The sequence below is a fragment of the Pteropus vampyrus genome, unplaced genomic scaffold (genome assembly GCF_000151845.1).
Source record: "Pteropus vampyrus isolate Shadow unplaced genomic scaffold, Pvam_2.0 Scaffold68, whole genome shotgun sequence".
Lineage (NCBI taxonomy): Eukaryota > Metazoa > Chordata > Mammalia > Chiroptera > Pteropodidae > Pteropus > Pteropus vampyrus.
The window spans coordinates 3,253,218-3,264,758 of record NW_011888849.1 but is presented as its reverse complement, the minus strand read 5'-3'; the positions used below and the strand labels follow the sequence as shown (position 1 = coordinate 3,264,758).

At 35.3% G+C, this 11,541-nt stretch overlaps 1 long non-coding RNA gene across 1 annotated transcript in view; it reads right to left on the bottom strand.

Annotated features, from left to right (window-relative positions):
- LOC111740783 overlaps positions 1–11,541 on the bottom strand; it is a 105,776-nt gene that overhangs the window by 47,161 nt on the left and 47,074 nt on the right. Inside the window, exon 2 of the long non-coding RNA XR_002780745.1 lies at positions 3,317–3,410. This is a non-coding gene — a long non-coding RNA (uncharacterized LOC111740783). The remainder of the gene's footprint in view (positions 1–3,316; positions 3,411–11,541) is intronic.

The following is an 11,541-nucleotide window of genomic DNA, read 5'->3' as shown; positions in this document are numbered from 1 at the left end:
TCTGCTGTGATCACCAACTTCTTCACTCTATAAATTAGTGGTGAATTTTAACTGATTCTAGTGGAAAGGGTCACTTCTTGCTCAGATCAAAAGCTAAAAAGAAATCCTCAGCATGGTAGAGACACTTTTTATGTCAAATCTTCATGTATATCCTGCCCCCCACAAGCAATAGTAATAATTCAGAGCATTACATTTTAATCTTTCTATCTACAATATCATTTTCATTTTATAAGGTGGAGATCTTTTGCAATGGAAGTTCATGAAAGATAAAGAGGTTCTTTCTTTAAATATTTGTTTATTAGAAAATTTTAAATAAATAGTTTTAAACACCACAAAATACTCAGAAATGATAAGTATAAAGAATATCTTTTAAAATTATAAGTGCGCTCACAATAAAGCAAGGTAAATTTCCAGGAGTCACAAAGTAAGAGAAAGAAGAATGTTGGCATTTGCAAACTTTATGTCAAGTGTCTGGGGTTTCAGCAGCCACACAAAGATATGAGATAAGGTAGTGGGATTTTTTAAAATGGGGGAATTGCTATTGAGGCTCTTGAAGAACTAAGCCTTTAGTGAAAAGAAGAATTAGGAAAGAAAATCTATGCATTGCAAAGGGAGATAACATAAACTCTTCTATTTCAGCATGAGCTTTGATAGAATTTTTTTTCTTTTAACCATAAGCTGGTCCTGATGTGGAATTGAGTTCAAATTTGTGTTCCTTCTGTGGTCACGACTACTTTAACCTAAAAAAATTAATTTAATGTGTCATGGCTAATAGCAACCCAACGATCTTGGCAAAGAAAATACAAATAATGTTTGGTGCTAATACCCTCAACACAGGCCACACACAATTCTTGGGAAAAAAAGTCTGATGGAGTATAAAGATATAATTCAAAATTACAAATTATAGTATAAAACAAAATACCATGACTGAGGGACAACACAAAACACAATTAAACTTCTAAGTGCTTTGGATAGACCATGTTCTGTTTAAAATATAACAAACAAAATAAAAGATAGGTTTTATGTCCAAAAATGGCACAGTAATAATGACCAGATAAATCTTCCAATAGATAATAACTATAATCTAGGCAAAACATAGAAACCAACCACTTGAAGGCACTGAAGAGTGACGAGAAATAGACATAATTGGGAAAGAAGTCAATACCTGGAAGATGGGAACAAAACTGTCTAAGATCCTCTAAACATCTCTCTTTTGTGTGTGTGTGTGGCGGGGGCGGTCAAAAGGCAGGTCTCATTTAAATCTAGGTGGGATAGATAAAACATGGATAAAAAGTTGCAAGCTTGTTGGCTTGAAGAGCCAGAGGATAGAGTTTGGAGGTGACCCTGCCAAATAAAAAGTGAGGAGGGGAAGCCGGGGGTGGAGGGGGGTAGCAACATTAGAGGACCCCAAATATTAACATATAAACTCTGAATAAATATCTGCCTGATCCTAAACTACTCATACACACAGCAGAAGCTGAGCAACAAAGCTAAGACAAAAAAAAAATCAAAAAACTGGAGCATGATTTTAGCTGCTGTTCAGCACACAGGTGACAGAGTTTAAAGTTTATATCTAGTCAAGTACACTGACTAAAACAAAACAAAACGTCAATATTCAGAGGACTATAATAGAATCTAGAATCTCTATAATTTGATATACATCAAAATATCAGGGAAACGATTCAAAATTAATAGACATATAAATAAAGAGGAAACAGGACCCATATTTAAGATAAAAGGTAATCAACTGAGACAGAACATAAAATGATTCAGGTGTTAGAATTAGCAGACAAGAATTTTAAAGCAGGGATTGCAATTATGCACAAGGAAATAAAGAAAATATGTTCATAATAAGTTAACAAATAGGACATTTCAGCAAAGAAATAAAGAACCAAAGGTAATTTTTAAACAGAAAAAGACAATATAATGAATTTTTTAAAAATCACTGGATGACTTTATGACCAAAGAAGAAAAAAAAAGAATTAGAGAACTGAACTTAAGATAGATTTAAAAAGATCAGAGAGAAAATTATTGATAAACACATGACCATATGACAGGTAAACTGACTTATGTGGTTATAAGATTTCTATATTTTATACCAAGTGGTATAATATTAAGGTAACTGAAAAGTTAAAATGAATATTGTAACTATTAAACAACCACTAAAAAATGCAAACTTTAATTGCTAACAAGTTAACGGATAGAGTAAATGGATGCTTTAAAATGTGAAAAACCTAAGAAAAAGCAGGAAAAGGAAATAGGAAAAAAAACCTGATAGTATAAAGAGATAATGAATAATAAAATTATAGATGTAATCATTTCCAATTCAAATGTCAGTAATTGCATTATATTTAATGGGCAAGACACCTTAAGGGTTAGAGATTGTCAAAACTGATTTAATTAAAGATATATTAAACTATACACTTTCTATAAAAGATATATCTTAATATAAAGAGATAAATTGGCAATATAGAGATAAAAAAATCACGAAAATAATAAGCACAAGAAGGTTAGGGATATCGAAAGAAGAAATGTAAAAAAAATAATGTAGGCTTTACAAAAAAGTTTACCAGAGACAAAGATTATGACCAGAGATAAAGAGTGATATTTGGATATTTCATAAGGAAATGATGAATTCATAAGGAAGACATAACCATCATCAGCATTCATGTATCTAACAACAAAGCTTCAAAATACATGGAACAAAAATTGACAGAATTAAAAAGAGAAATAGATAAATCTATTATCCTACTTGGAGATTTTAACATTCTGCTCTCAGAAATTGAAAAAGCAGCAGAAAAAGAGTAAAAACATAGACGATCTGAAAAATACTATACAACAGCATGTTCTGACTGACATTTATAGTACATTACACACAACAAATGCAAAACAGACACATTATTTTCAAGTGCACATAATTTTAACGAGATTGAATGGGCCATAAAAACTCTCAAGAATTTTTTTAAAATAAAAATTTACACAGTATATTATCTTATCATAAGGGAATTAAATTAGGTACCAACAATAATAAGATATCTAGAAAATTCAATGATTTTCTTGGCTTACTCCTGGCTACTAATTAGAATCACATATGAAAACTATATCAGTTACTATTGCTGTATAAAAAAATTACTTTAAAACTTAGCACTTTTAAACAACAAGCATTTTTTTCCTCATACAATTTCTGAGAGTCCGTGAGCAGTTTAGCTGGGCAGTTTTAGCCCAGGGACTCTCATGAGTTTGCAGTCAAGATGCAGATCAGGGATGCAGTCAACGAATTGACTGGCCTGAAGAACTGGCTTGGAAACTCACTTACGTGGCTTTTGACAAGAGGCCTCAGCTCCTTGCCACATAGTCTTCTCCACTGGGCTGCTCATGGCATGGTAGTTGGCTTCACCAGAGCAAATGATCTGAGAGATAGACAGTTAAGATGGAAATTGCAATGTCTTTTACAGTATAATCATATCATCACTTCTGCAATATTTTATTGACCACATAGAACAGCCTTTGACATATGTGGGAGTGCTATACAAGAATGCAAGTACCAGTAGGTGGGATTCATTAGGGGCCATTCTTGGAGGCTGGCTACCATAGGGACCTTTAAAAAAATACTTAAGCCCTAGTTCAACCTCAGACCAATGAACTCAGACACTCAGAACTCAGACTGGGTACCGGTTTTGTTTGTGTTTTTTAACTTTCAAGTTCTCTAAATGATTTTCAATGTGCAAGGGTGAGAAATATAGTAGAGGAAATCCATTTTAAATTATCAAGAAGATCTGGGTAAACTAAATGAAACTCTAATCCTAAAAGGGCAGAAAAGGAACCTTAAAAGGGACGTAGATTTACAAACCAATTAATCAAACAGGAATTCAACCAATAGGTCAGGATTTTCAAATACATATTCATGAAAAGGTTCATAACAGCACTAAATATCTGCAAACTTTGTGAGCAGCTAATACTTTTAAAGTTCTCCCAGATTATTCCAATAAGCGGCCAAGTTTAAGAACCAAATCTTTATCTGATACTTTCACTGGGCCCACTTTCTTTTCTACCTAAGTCGTTGTTGTGGAAGTTTTCAGGCTCACTCAGGCTTTCTGAAAAGATTGTTTTACTTAACTCGCCATCTTGAGATGGAGTTGGAAGAAGCCTCCTTCAGCACCAGTGAGAAGAGCCTGTATTTTGCATGTTCTAGGGCATCTTTTTAAAGTTGCACACATCATTTTCAGGACTCAAAAATACAAGGTAGATAAGAGGAGGCATGTACTATTTCCTTTTAGTTTCGTGCTCGTCTTTGAAAATATTTCTCTCAGACCCAGATCTGAGAAGCACTAAGCAGACTGAAGTCATTTGGTTGGAGAGTATTCTCAATTTCAAGACTTTCATTATATTTAAAAGTTCAGCCAGCCCTCAAGTTAGGTATCTCTGTATTTGGAAGTTACATGAAATGTGAACATCATTTTCGAGAATAAATTCTCAATATTATGAACAAGAAGATGTTTTAAGAAATATCCTTCTGTTTTATTTCTGATGAACCTAGACAACGCACTCAAAGAAAAAAAAATACATTTTTCCCCCTAATATATGTGACTTACATAAGTAAGCAAAGCAGTGAATATAGATTACAGAGTTAAGTACTACAGAGGGGGCAGCATTTCATAGTAGGAAGAACACATGTTTTTAGTACCAGAAAACCTAGGTTTGACTGTGGCTCTTTTGACAATTCTCAGTACAAAAAAAAAAAAAAAAAATAAACACTTTATCTTAATCTCTCTGGAGCTTAGTTTCCAATTTCAAAAAACCAGGAGTTGGACTTTCTTGTTTCTAAAATCTCTTTCATCTCTAAAATTTATAGACCGTGATTGAAATGTGCTACTCCTTGAAGGCTGTGGGTAATTTTACAATGTGAGGTTTGGCTTAAGAGAGAAATTTACACAAATGAAAATGGAAAAACATGGAACAATAGGAAGCTCTCCTCTGGATACAGCTTGTGACCTAGTAGCCTTTCTGAGGTACAGATAGTGAAGTGAGCTATCTGCAATTTGAAAAGCATACATTTTTTTGGTAAGATTTACTAGGACACAACTACCTCCTAGAAGCTGGATATAATATGACTGATAACAAAGTCAAGTGTCCTCTAAACAAACCCAGCACATACAATTTTTTTATTTATTTGTAAAGGACAAATGAGAAGAACGGGAATGATTATTTGCAACGTAAAAAGATTTGTTGTTCCTGTGAAATAATTCCTTTTTAGGGGTGTTAATAACTCTAAGTCATTTGCCTTTTACAAATCTCATCTCATTTTGTATAATTCTCAAATTATGACTATATTTTAAGAGCATATCTCTTATGAGAAATGAGGAGTGTATATATCGCTAAGGTATTTATGAGCCCAACTGTGGATTATTTCTTTTCTTTAGGGCATCAGATCTTCAGGAAAGCCAATTCATAATTGCATATACTTGCATATGGAACTTCCTGCTCAGAAGTCTTGATTTGTCAAAGGATTTACCCACTTTCTAAAGAAAATTTCAATTCCAGTCTGCAGTTCAGATGCATCAATCACTTTAATATGCTAGTATGGTTGACCCTTGAACAACGTGGGGGTTGAGGTGCTGATCCCTTATGAAGTCAAAAATCCACATGCAACTTTTGACTCCCCAAAAGCCTAACTACTAATAACCTGCTGTGGACCAGAAGCCTTAGCATTAACATCAATAGTCGATTAACATGTATTTTGTATGTTATATACTGTATTCTTAAAGCAAGCTAGAGAAATGAAAATGTTATTAAGAAAATCATAAGGAAAATATATTTACAGTACTATACATATTAATTTTTAAAAAATCCATGAATAAGTGAACACTCACAGTTCAAATCCTCATTGTGGTTAAATCACTGCTAAATGACCTGGGTTAAAACACCTCTCTGAGCATAATTTCTTCATTTGTGAAATGCTTCCTCCATAAAACTGGGAATTTAAATGAAATGAACTAAGTTGAGTACTTGGCACATAGAGAGTGATTAAAAAATATATCAGTCCTATTTTTAAGCATTTTATGGTAATTGAGGAAAAAAGACAAGAGACAAAAATACACAGATTTAAAATAAAAACTTTAAGAAAATGATGATTATTTTAGTACTTGGAAATGATTTCTCCCAATGTTGGTGTTTTAATACTATGTTCCAGAAAGCTCTACTTATGAATAATTGGACATACTGTACCCTGTGGAGTTATAGTATTTTAGAGTTAGGTGGGGACTTCAGAAACTCCTGAACCTAAAACTTTTGTTTTGTAGTTGAAAATACATAAAGGGAGAAAGAATTATTTAAGTTTTAACTTTGTCTCTAGGGTTCTCTCCAAGAGGGGAGTCATTGCTTAGCTTTTAGGGGTGGACTGGGGTTATTTGAGCTCACCTTAATAGGATTTATGGGCCCTTGGGTCTCAGGCTAGGGGCTGAAATGGAGAGGAGACAGTTGGGAAGAGAAAAGCCAGGAGAAAGGAAAGTGCTCGAAAAAGGATGTATTAAGGCATCAACCCAGTACAAGTGATAACATTTATCTTTAACTCCTACTAAAAATATACTTGCAGAGGAAAAAGCTCTTCCATGCAATTTTATACACTGTGGGGCCAAGCAAAGCAATTATTTCCTCACTGACATGCTGGAGGCTCCTTATTTCAGAAGAATTTGCATGCTTATTGTCCAGTGAGTGATGCATGCAACTCAGCATTCTGAACCTCCCCTGCAGCATTTGGAAAAGGGGCGATGCTGTAGGAAGAGGATGGAATAGCAGGGACCTTTGCATCCGTGTCTAAGGCAGGCAGAGAGAGGTGTGGTATTTAGAAGAGTTTCTACACAATCTTTTGTTCTTTTAACACAAAAATCCCTCTCACTCTTAATTTGAGTAATAAAGCTCATGCCAATATGTGTATTTCTTAGGCTAATATCAGACCTTTCTCCCCTTGACTAACCCTTCTCACAAATACACTAATTTGGGAGAGGAGGTGGGGGGAGTGAGAGGTCCTTTTCAGCTTATGAAGAAGTGTTAATTATTCTTTTGACAAGACTTAACTCTTGGGAAACAGCTCTCTCTTTGAAGGAACTGTTTCTGTTTGCTGCTGTTATCTGAAAGCAGCCACCTGGTTTCAGGTCAGAGGAGGGGAAAGAGTTTAATTAAATTTCCCTAATATTGATTTAATTTCAAAAGACTTAAAAAATACAAACACAAAGTGTTGTGCCTATGATCTACCTGTCTCACTCTCTCACATCCCATACTATCCTCCCTTCCAGATTTTTCTTGCTAGGTTTTCACGTTCTGGATTTCGGCTCGACATTTTTCTCCACCTAAAATTTTCTTATAACAGGTGTATAAAAATTATGCAAAGAAGATACTGTTCCAAATGCCTTGATACAAGAGGCTCAATGTGCACACACAAATCAGGGTGGAGAAAATATTAACATTAAATAGTCAATTAATTTAAAGACAAACAGTAGAGATGGTGGTTCAAACATTCACATGGGACATTTACTACAATCAAGCATCATACTACCAAGTATTGACAGAATGAGAAGATGCACTTGGTCCTTGCCTTCCCAGAGGTTATTGTCAAACATAAAGAATATTAGAGAGCATTTTTATTTTTGTCAAGAATCCTGGGCGTTGGTAATAACTGTTTCCCTCCGCAGTTACGTATCCTTGTACTGGCCCTTCTGTCTCTTTACGCCAGTTTCCAGGGGACTGAGCTTCGACCTGCAGCAGTCCCCCTCAAAGCATAGTTCACGACCCATATGCAGAAAGTTCGTTTCTGGTCCTGACAAGTTTAGTACAGAAATTGAGGATTTTAATAGGCATTTAGAAACGTTCACCACAATTTGACAGAGTCATTCTATATCTCTAGAAATCTCAAACACAGATGGTTTGAGTTGAAGTCATTATTATTTCATTTTTTTTACTAATTCATTTTCACAAAAGTATCAGTTCATGGTAGATTTGAAAATATAAACTGGTCTTTCATCGCAGATAAGTCATCATAAAATAATTTTTATAAAGAAAGCGTTCCATGGCAAGACTCTTCTTATGGGAGAACTGAAATTTAAATTAGAATACTAAAGGCTCTGAACAGTTCAGTAGAAAACAAACTTATAAAATCTAGCACTTCTTGGTCATATTGTGCCATGGAACTTTTCCTTTTCCTCAAAACATTTATCAGCACTGACTCCTTGTGCTGCTCTTCTTGGTCTCCGACACCCCTGCCAGGTTGCTCCCCTGCATGAATGTTCTTATCCTTCTCAGGCTCTGACGCTGCAGGCCAGGCCACCATTACCCACAGGGACACCCTCCTTGTTCCCTCACTTATGCACTGACATCCTGCTCTGGGTCACTGAGTCCCCCAACAGCCCACCACAGATCTCACTAATGGCTTCAGGAAGGGATGGGAGTTAAGGAAGGAGACAGAGGAAATAAATTTTTTGTTAGAGAATTCCTATTATAGTAACTTCCTTTCCTCCAAGACAATGGTCAGTTTTTCTCTGATCATTAATGCCATATATAAAGGATTTTAATATATTTTCTACTTATTGAATGTCTACTTCTTGTCTGTCATTGTGTGTTCCTTATTTCTAATTCTCACCACAATCCTATAAAATGGATAGTATTATTCCTGTTATAAGTTTGAAGAAAAACACTTGGAGATTTTAAATAATTTTTTTAAAGCTAGAAAATAGAAGTATAGAATTTGAATCCATGTCAGCCAGGCCCTTTTCACCATGTCATGTCATCTCTACACCTTAAATCATCAAAACATCTAAGTTGGTGTGAATTTCTGATCAAGAACCTCTTTGAGAATCAATAGAACTTTTCAGACACACACTATAACATTTCTACCTCAGAAATCACAGTACCCAAAATTTAGGATTTTAGCTTTAGAAATTTGATGGATTATAGCCCAAGAGACCATCTATGAATGTAGCTTAAAAAAATATAGGCAAAGTACTAAGTCCATGCAGCAATGTATAAACATAGGCTATTCTTAGATAAAGAGAACATTTTCCTTGATCTTTTCTTGCAACTCGTATCTTGTCCTGCTGGGATTTCTTTTGTTTGTTTGTTTGTTTGTTTGTTTGTTTGTTTTAGGGGAGGTGGAGCTGATTTCTTTTATCCACTTTGCACAGCTCCTACAATGACTAGATATTTAAAAGATGGCCTTTAAAAAAAAAAAAAAAGAAAGAAAGGCCATTTCTGACACAGGAAAGAAATAAGTGTCTACAGACCGGGTACTTGATACCTATCCTCTCTGCCTGCCTAGTTAATGTTAGCAATCAGCCAGACAGCATTTGGGTTTCCCAGTAAAGGAAAACCTGAAGGAAAAATTAATAAGAATTTTTCATATATTTATTGAAGTTTGGTATTTTTAACTTTTTACTTCCTTCTCTCTTTAAATGTTATGTACTTTTGGCAGTTCATATTTAATTTTTATTCTAGTGGAAGCGAAGCAGAAAACCAAGCCGGAACATTGTTAAGGCTGCAACTTTTAAGAACGATTTATCTGAGGAGTAGAATCATGGATAACTTTCATCTTTTTCCTTATACTTTTCTGTATTTTTCAAATTTTGTACAATGCATATTTACTACTATTTTAATTAGAAAAAAACGTTTGTGTGAGTGTTATAAATATATATATAAAGAATCCCAGATTCCATAGATTTTAAAGATGAGAGAAATGTCCTCCTAAAGACTCAAGTGTACTATCTATGAAATTGGACCTGAAGTTTGAATTCCTTTTTTAAATCTCTCCTTTAAAATGTGAGTGGTGGTAGCCTTTGTAGTACCATGACCCTGCTGACATGTCATTTTTCATTAGCCTAAAATTCTGACATTTTATATAAGGTTAAACATGGGACATTTATTTCCCTGTCTGAAGAAGGTGCCCTTCCTTGCGGCCCCTGATGACACTACTGTAGGAAGTTCCTTTTCCTTGATTTGAGATTTGTCTCACACAAGGATTGGGCACAAAGGAAGTGGAGATGGGCCAATATTTGGTGGCTTTGATCAATGTAGAAAGAAAGCCAGAGGAGATGATTCAGTGCAAACTATGCTCTTTAGGGCCAGGATCGGTCAATTCATTAGGCCTCTCCAACAAGAACTTAGGTCAGGGCTTCCCAGAGTAACACAGCACATATGTAAAAGGACTGTGTGGCATCTTTCAGCACAGGCCTAGAAGGCTTGCACTTGGTGAACTGCCATACAGCCACATGCCATTCAGGTCGAGGTAAGTGGCTGCTCATCTCAAAGGCTAGTATTTACCACTTTATTGTGACCACGAGCCAGCAGCATCTGCTTTTTTATCAAAGTAGGGCCCTTGGCTGTGGGGAGTGCTGTCCCATCATTCCCCTTACCTCTATGTGACACTGAATTGGGAAATAAAACCAGATTCTGCTTCTGCTGGTCAATTTTCAAGAACTATATCTGGAAACACAAAAGTTGCAACTAATCATATCCTGACATTTTCCTCTCTACAAATGAGTAGCAAAATAAATAGAAAAAAAAACGTGTTTTAATGCTACCCGATAATGTAAAAAGGACTTTGAAGGATTTTAATAGAAGCAGTGATTTCATCCATGTGTGAACCATTCCAAGAAAATGTATTCGAAGCAGACAACAGCACATATGCCTTGAAAGGGCTGCTTTATTTAGATACCACATGTCACTTTTTAAGGTGGAAAGACACTCATCTCTGGAAAGCCTTCTTGGGTAAACACAAAATTAAATATGTTTTGAGTCTTTCATATATATATGCACTTATATATTATGCCTCTTCTAATAAGTTATTACGTTCGTTTGCATTTCTTCTCTACTAGCTTATAGGTTAATTGAGAGTTGGAGGCCTTAATCATCTTTGTTTGATTAAGAAGATTGTCCAAAAGAAAATAGGTGCTCAAATATGTGTGTTCAATAGTAAAGTAATACTCCAGCATCTGTTGAGATCTTATGGTGCCAATTAGTGTTACATGGAGAATCTCTTAGAGTCACTATAAGATAGGTGCTATTGCTGCACGAATTGTACTGATGGAGGGAGACACTAGGGTATGAAATGGTTACTATGCCAGGTCACATGTTGGCATAAAGCAGGACAGGTAGCCCCTACCCAGGTGGGCGGACACGAGAGCCTGTTCTTCTTACTACTCTGCGATGTCTTGTAGTTACGTGAAAGACAAAGAAAACCCCATTTTTTAGGGTAAGTTATTGCTCTACTATTGGGGTAGGATTTCAGCCCTCAGAAATCCTTAGGGTAACCTGGTTGAGAGTGAGCAAGAACAGGGAGTCAAACAGTCCTGAGGCTGAATTCTATCTCAGTCGTTCACAAGCTATAACACTTAGCTTCTCTGAGCCTCAGTTTGTTCATCTTGAAAGAAGATAATAATAAATACTTTGCAACATTATTAAAAGAATTAGCATTAATGTCTGACATTCTTGGCACAAAATAGGTGTTCAATAAATGTAGCTACTACTTTACTTTTTCCTTTTTAGAGAGAGTGAGCC